Genomic DNA, 7,854 nt, shown 5'->3' with positions numbered 1-7,854 from the left:
GTGAGATGCTAGATAAAATTTATGGTCGGTCTACCTAATGGTACCCATTACTTAACAATTAAGTGAATCTATTTGCGTTTTTGCGGTGTTTGCGTTTTGCGGCGGACCGGCGTTTTTGCGGCTTTTTTGCGTTTTTTTTTGCGGTTTTGAGCCTGCGGGCGATTGTTTTTTTTTGCGGCTTTTGCGTTGCGTTTTGAGCGTGCGTTTTGCGAGTTTTGCGGTTTTGCGTTTTGCGGCGGGCGGTACAGAGGTGCTTGCTCAAACAACCTGCGGTCCCGCGATGCGGAGCCCGGCATCGCAGATGCCGCGTACCAGAACGTAGATCACCTGGCCCACTAGAAATCCTGAAAAAATCAGAATTTTTGGAGCAGCCGTTTTCAAGAGCATCAAGTTGTACTGATCTCAGGCAGCTTTTGCCAAATTGTCAGGGAACTCAGATTTGTTTTTCAATAGAAAAACACAATTCTAAAGAATAGTGTTTTAACTATTAACAACAAACCTTCGGTTACGGTTACCTATCCAGTGCTCGTTCTGAATTTTACGCCACCACTTCCCTTGACTGTGATTTATTGCTCCTCAATCTGCTTCTTTAGGCCGTCTATGGTCTTTTGATATTCACCATGCTTCTCTTCGTTTCATCCTACCTTCTCTTTCGTCCTTTGACTGTTTTCGTGCCCTATTCCTTTCATTTTATATTTTTCCCGTCCATTCACTCGTTTTTTACCGTTTCAGCTTGAAGACGAGTACAGTATAGTTCTCACTCTGACCGACGGTAGGCTCGGCGAGGCTGTGGTCACCCAGTCTCTACTGATTCTGGTAGAAGACGTTAACGACAACATGCCTGTGTTCCTGCCACATGAACCCACCATAACTGTACGAGAAGACTCTCAGCCGAGGGTGTTGGCCGTTCTACAGGCTACCGATCGAGATGAGGGACCGTTCGGTCAGGTAAGTTACATAAAAACTCGTTCGTGATTGTTGTTGCAGTGATCATCTGAGGCCAGCCCAAATCAGCCATTTTTCTTGAATGCAAATAGTTTCGTCGGTAAATCCTAATCGAATAATCGATTAATGGAATTGGACATTGGACATCCTAATCGAAGTGTCGAGTGTCGATGCGTGAGAGAAGTTTTTTATTTTCAATTTTTTTATGATCGGTTCTAACCGTTCTCTCGTCATTTACGAAGTTCCATTATCCATATCTTACACCAACGCCATCTATCGCCGCCCTCCACAGGTTGTATATCGCCTGGAGGCCGACTCCTCAGCCGCCCGAGATCTTTTCTCCGTAACAACTCGGGATGGACGAGCCGTTCTGAAACTGGAGGGAAAGGTGGACTATGAGAGACAGCCGTTTTATCAGCTGCAGGTGCTGGCCGTAGACAGAGCTGCGACGAACGCGCATACAGGTCAGTTGCGGGTGTTCAATATTTTTAGGGCGGAAGATTTTTCTAGAAATCAGTTGTAAGGATATTAGTTATTTGAACTGGTTAATTATCTTGCATCATCTGCGAATTATATTGTATTGTAGGGGTGTCTCATGTCTTGTTGATAACAACCTTCATATTCACCAAGAAACGGCATATTTTGCACCGTTGTTGACAATGACATGAGTTACTTCATGAAACTGCGTCTTATTTATGCGTAAAATTATTTAGCCGGATATTTACACACATAAAAAATCACCGCACTTCTCAAACATAAAACTTTGAGAGAGTTCCATTCAATAGTAGATTGTTCACTAGTTTCTTCACTTACCTGCCTGTCTCATCTCTCGTCACAGCGACGGCGGCTCTGGTGGTGCGCGTGGAGGATGTGGCTGACAGTCCTCCCGAGTTTGTGGTCGTACCGCCCGTGACACGGATATCAGAGGACCTCGCCGTCGGGACACAGATCATGAAAGGTGACGCGATGGCGCGATGGAAAGGTGGAGTGTTCGGACAGCTAAGGTAGCGAAAAGGATTGATGTTGAGAGGCTGTGGCATTAGGAATAGATCGATTCAAATCCATTTGCCGGTTTGGGATACTTGTTGAAAGAGATGTTTTACCAGAAAAGGAGGTCACTGTTTCTGATAAGAATATTTCTATTTGTGGACCGGTAGCACTGGGCTTAGCAATAGGTGCCAAGTTATGTCAATTTTACTTCAGCTTAACTTCTTACTTTATAATCAACAACGCCATTTACGAAAATGTAGGCCTGCTTGTTCTAATTACTTATATTTTCACAATTTCTTTATTCAATCAGCAATGGCATTCGTGTCGCTAATCCAAAGTAAAACAAAAAGTTAAAAGTCCAAAACAAAACAAGGTTAGACGACTCTAACTTTCCGATGACATCCGATGTCCGAACCCTGTGTTCCAGTGCTGGCTATTGACGGCGACCGAGCCGTAAATGCGCCCATCGAGTACGCCATGTTCGGAGGTGGCGCCATCTTTTCCATCGACGCCGACAGTGGTGCCATCTATGTGGCTGGACCGCTTGACAGGGAGAGGAAGATTGAAACGAACGGCGCCTATATTCTAACGATAGGGGTAAGTCGGAACTGGGAAGGCTTCCTATCGAATAGGAAAAACTGCTTCGCTCTAGTTAAAACTCATTCGAAGGAAACTTGGAATACCTTCTTGCTTGTTATTCCATCTTGCACTAAGCGCTACCAACTCAGGCTTGTTGCTTTAGCAAAAGATTTCACAAACATAGCGTTGAACAGCAAAACCTCAAAGCACGTGATTCCTCGTCTCTCCCTGCAGGCTCGAGAAGCCGGCTCAAAGACCGATCACGTGACCACCGAGGCAACGGTAATTCTCACAGACGTTAACGACGAAACGCCTACGTTTAGCAGCGCCACCTATACTGCCGAAGTGAGCGAGGCTGCGCAGCGCCACCTACCGCTGACCTTTGTCGGGTCAGCGGCGCCGCAGGTGTATGACTATGACCAGGTGAGAGTTAGAGGATGGGAGAGAGAGAGAGGGGTGGGAGAGAAGGAGAGAGAGAGAGAGAGAGAGAGAGAGAGAGAGAGAGAGAGAGAGAGAGAGAGAGAGACGGGAGAGATACAAACTGAGAGGAAAAATACGGGAGGAATGGAGAGGATAGACAGGGTTTTAGGCTAGAAGGGGAGAGAAAAGAGAGGTGGGAAGAAAGATGGATGATTCCAAATAAGATAACGTAGGGAAAAAAAGGAATGAGAAAGGTAAGCGTGGAAGCAATTCTCAGCCAACATCACAAACCCACTTAACCATCTATCATTCACTCTGAACTAATACCCCCTTCGTCAGGGCACAAATGGCACGTTCCGTCTGTACCTCGAGGGTGACGGAGGTGCCTTTGAAGTTACACCTCCGGAAGGTGTAAACGAAGCGACACTGACACTTAGGGTCCGGGACCCGGCCGGTATCGACTTCGAGACGGCCAGAGGTGAGTGTAAGGGGTTGATTTGAGGTGAGGGTTAGAGATGGGACGGAGAAGGATTATTGTTTGTCGTATTGCTAATAGTTTCTTGATGTTCTTAGGTTTTATTCTAAAATAATCAAGACATTACAAATGACTCCTTCATTTATTTATAATTTATTCAGAAACAAATTATATTTAGAAATAAGAATAGAAGCTCAAATGATTTTTGGTATGCGTATTGGATAACAAACTTGCGCAAATGCCTGGACCGTGGATACCACGTGGGACCTGTCGATGATAATTTTGGTCACCTCTGCCATTTTACAGAGTTGAATTTCACCATTGTGGCGGAGGAGATCACCGACATTAACCCCAAGTCCTCCCGAGCGACGGTAACAGTCTATGTCAGAGATGCCAACGACAATGTTCCCGAGTTTGCCGAAAAACGATACGTGGTAAGTGACAGGGTAGCTGAATGATCAAAGCACAAAATATTGAGCATTGCTACATCTTGCACGACACTTTCTTTTCTGATAGTTCGTTACCAAGCACGTTGTTTCGTATGGCTCGCCTTACATCACTGAAAAATTCGAAATCAAATCCGAGCTGTAAGTTTTTTCATCTCAGATTGCAGGAAGGGTTAATCTGCAGGGATCTATAGAATAGAGGATTATAAAATATTTGTGTTCGTCTCTCCCAATCAGCATGCCCTCACCAAAAATAACACGACTCTTTTTTATTCCACTTTATATGCCAAAGAATTAAAAAAGCACCGTGTTCCAGGTCTCTGTACCAGAAAATGTTCGTCGGGGCACCATGATTGCCTGGATGCAGGCACTGGACGCCGACTCTGGACCGTTTGGAACGGGGGGAGTTCGGTATACCGACCTCTCCGGGGATATAGCCGAGTTGTAAGTATGCTGCGCCAGAATGTTCTATCAAATGTAATAGAAGCGGTGCATCGATATTTGTTTTTCGCTTGTAAACGAAAACTTGTGAAAGGCGCCGTATAATTTTAGCATCACTCGATTTTGAAGGAAGTCTTATCATGCCCACCTTTTTGCAAAAAAAATGTGTGTGTGGCGATGTTAGTCGCGAATTGCCGTATGGCCTCCTTTGATCATGTTCAGTGATCACATCTCAATAAAGGCGCACTCCGACTAAATGAAATAGCCAAATTGATTTGAATAAAAAGGCGATCGCTATTTGAACTCATGAACCTTCTCAAAAGTCACTATGTTCAGCCTTTCATCAACCTTCTCACTTTCAGTCTACGTTTGGACACGGAGACGGGTCAGATCACTGTCCTAACCGACGACCACGGTCTGGATCGGGAGACAACGGCGAGACATCAGCTGACTGTGGAGGCAAGGGATGACAACGGGCGAGGAAACAGGTGAGGCAACGGCAAGACATCAGTCGTCAGTATGGGCAAGGTGAGGAAATGGCACGATATTAGCTAACTGTGGAGATAGGTGAGACGACGGCGATATGTTTTTAGCTGAGGCAAGGGATGATAACAGACGGAACAACAGGTGGATATCTTGTCAAAAGACATAGGAGTAGTCAGAAGTGAGATCACAGTTGAGAAAACAACGCATCAAATAAACAGACAAATGAAACAGGCAGTCATAGTTACCCCCACGGTGGCTATAAATAGTTACCCCATCATCATAAATGAGCGGAGTAGGAATAACTTCTGGCTTAACTAGCAAAGAAATCATAAACTTGTTTTATGAATTATCGTCTGTGTTCTTTTATCCTGCCAATCATAACCCTCACACCCTTTTCCCCACAGGAACCGCGTTCCCCTGGAGTTGATTGTTACTGACGTTAATGACCAGACGCCGCGGTGTCTGCGGCCTCTGCTGAGGCTAACTGTGGCCGAAAATACGGCTCAGCTGACTCAGCCGGCCCGGATAGAGGCTACCGATGACGATCAGCCCGGTGGGTGTGGGGGCGGGGGAGAGGGAGAGGGAGAGGGAGAGGGAGAGGGAGAGGGAGAGAGAGAGAGAGAGAGAGAGAGGGAGAGAGAGAGAGAGAGAGAGAGAGAGAGAGAGAGAGAGAGAGAGAGGAGAGAGAGAGAGAGAGAGAGAGAGAGAGAGAGAGAGAGAGAGAGAGAGAGAGAGAAGGGAAATGAGTGATGGATGGAGAGAGATGTGGGGTTACGGAAAAGGCAAGGAGGGGACACCGGAGTAGAGATGCTAAAGAAGACAAGCAATACGCGGCATCTGCGATGCCGGGCTCCGCATCGCGGGACCGCAGGTTGTTTGAGCAAGCACCTCTGTACCGCCCGCCGCAAAACGCAAAACCGCAAAACTCGCAAAACGCACGCTCAAAACGCAACGCAAAAGCCGCAAAAAAAAACAATCGCCCGCAGGCTCAAAACCGCAGAAAAAACGCAAAAAAGCCGCAAAAACGCCCGTCCGCCGCAAAACGCAAACACCGCAAAAAAACGCAAATAGATTCACTTAATTGTTAACCCGCGCCCCGTAGGGGGGGGGCCGAAACGGCCCCCCCCTGTCCTTTTCGGTCGATATCTCCTAAACGGCTGGAGATATCGCCACCAAACTTTCAGGACCCCTCCGGGCATCAATTTTACACATTGTGACCAAAAATTTTTCCAGAGGCTATGATAGGTTGGCCACAAATGACGTCAGAGTGACGTCATGTTCTGTCATTTTCGACCGAAAAAAGACCTTCGCGAGAAGACCTGTCAGGACTACAGCTTTGAAGATACAGAAAAATGATCAAGACATAAAAGGTGTAGAATTGACAGGGCTACAAAACTGCTATCTCGAATTTTTAAAATTTTTGAGTTTTGACCCCCAAAAATCAAAAAAGCATTTTTTTGGATATATTCGCCAAAAAATCCAAAAAGTTTTTTGAGTTTCGAAAAAACCGGAATATATGTGATAGTGCCTACCGTCTTCTATCTACATACCAAATTTCAGATCGATACCTCGTTTTTTGGCCAAGTTATAGCGAAAAAACTGTTCAAAAATGATGACGTCAAATTTTCAAACTCAATTTTTGGCAATTCTAGAACTCGTAGAGCAAAACAAAGACCACCATTAGACTCCCCGTGACGAGCTGCATCGAATCGATACCCATTTTATGCAAAAATATCAACTTTGAAATTTGACCTAATTTGACCTGACCTTGACCTGACCTTCACAAAAACGTGACCTAGGCTGGCCCCAAAGGCTGCCTAACCCACATAATCGCATTTGTCATGTAAAATGGACCATAAAACATGTATCACACGACACATTCATATTGTGACCCCCGGTGACCTGACCTCGCTGTGACCTGACCTGGTATCAGTGACCTCAGATAGCAAAGTATGTGTTTGACGAACAATGTACCATCGATGGTTTTCAATAAATTACCAATTTACTCGCTTTCACAGCACATTTCTTGAATTGCCTGTGAACGGTGAAAATCTGACCTTTGACCTGACCTGTGACGTCATCGGTTTGACCTAGGTCAATGAAATTTGGTCACAAGGTAGTTCCCGGGTGGGGCTATCGAACGCCGTTTGAATTTTGAAAATCGGCCGGTAACTTTCCGAGATCTTAGGGGGGGGCCGATACGGCCCCCCCCTACGGGTGGTAGGGTCCGCCGGTAGCCCTACGGGGCGCGGGTTAAGTAATGGGTACCATTAGGTAGACCGACCATAAATTTTATCTAGCATCTCACCGTAGATGCAGTAAAAAGTGCTTTACTTTTCAATGCATATAAAGACTTGCTCAGCTCAATCAGTTCACTCTGTATTGGCTCAAGCCGTATCATGCGAACGCAATACAAACTAGAGCACCGACCCGACAGCGCAGCGCTCCCCAACTCACTGCTCGCCCAGTCCACCCGGGCCGCCGCCACGACGGCCCCCCGCAAGTAGGCATCCCGCACTGCACCGACAGCCGCGGGCGACCAGCTGACCGGCCAGCTGACCGGCCAGCAGCCGGCGGGCGGCAAGCCGCGGATGGCCGACCCGCCGGCGCGGCGAGGGAGGGGAGGGACGCAGCTGAAAGACCCGACTACGTATATATCAAAGAAACATTATATGTAATCATCGATGACGCGACATAAATCTGCTTTATTGGGGTTAGCGGTGTAGTCTGTGATGCCATCACAATGAATATAGCCTAGTTTTGTAGAGCATCAAATTCTGCTTCCATAACGACTCTCGCTAGTCCATTTTCAATTGTAAATAAGCCTTTTATTGCGATGCAAAGTCCCGAAATCGTGCCGACGGCGGCCGGTCCCCCGATGGTACCATATCATAGACGGTAAACAGGTTAGTTCACATTCCCGCCGCTATGCGGGCGGCGGCGGCGCCACCTGTCCTCGTGTCCGCCTGACACCGTAACGATATAGGTCTGAGCTCAAATCTCGGTAATGTCGTGCTTTTTTACTAAATTTCTCAAAAACGGCACAACGTGCAATAACGCTCTGTATATCAT

This window comes from Amphibalanus amphitrite, unplaced genomic scaffold (assembly GCF_019059575.1).
Source record: "Amphibalanus amphitrite isolate SeventyFive unplaced genomic scaffold, NRLGWU_Aamphi_draft 000916F_arrow, whole genome shotgun sequence".
Classification (NCBI taxonomy): domain Eukaryota; kingdom Metazoa; phylum Arthropoda; class Thecostraca; order Balanomorpha; family Balanidae; genus Amphibalanus; species Amphibalanus amphitrite.
Note: the sequence above shows the minus strand (reverse complement) of the source record.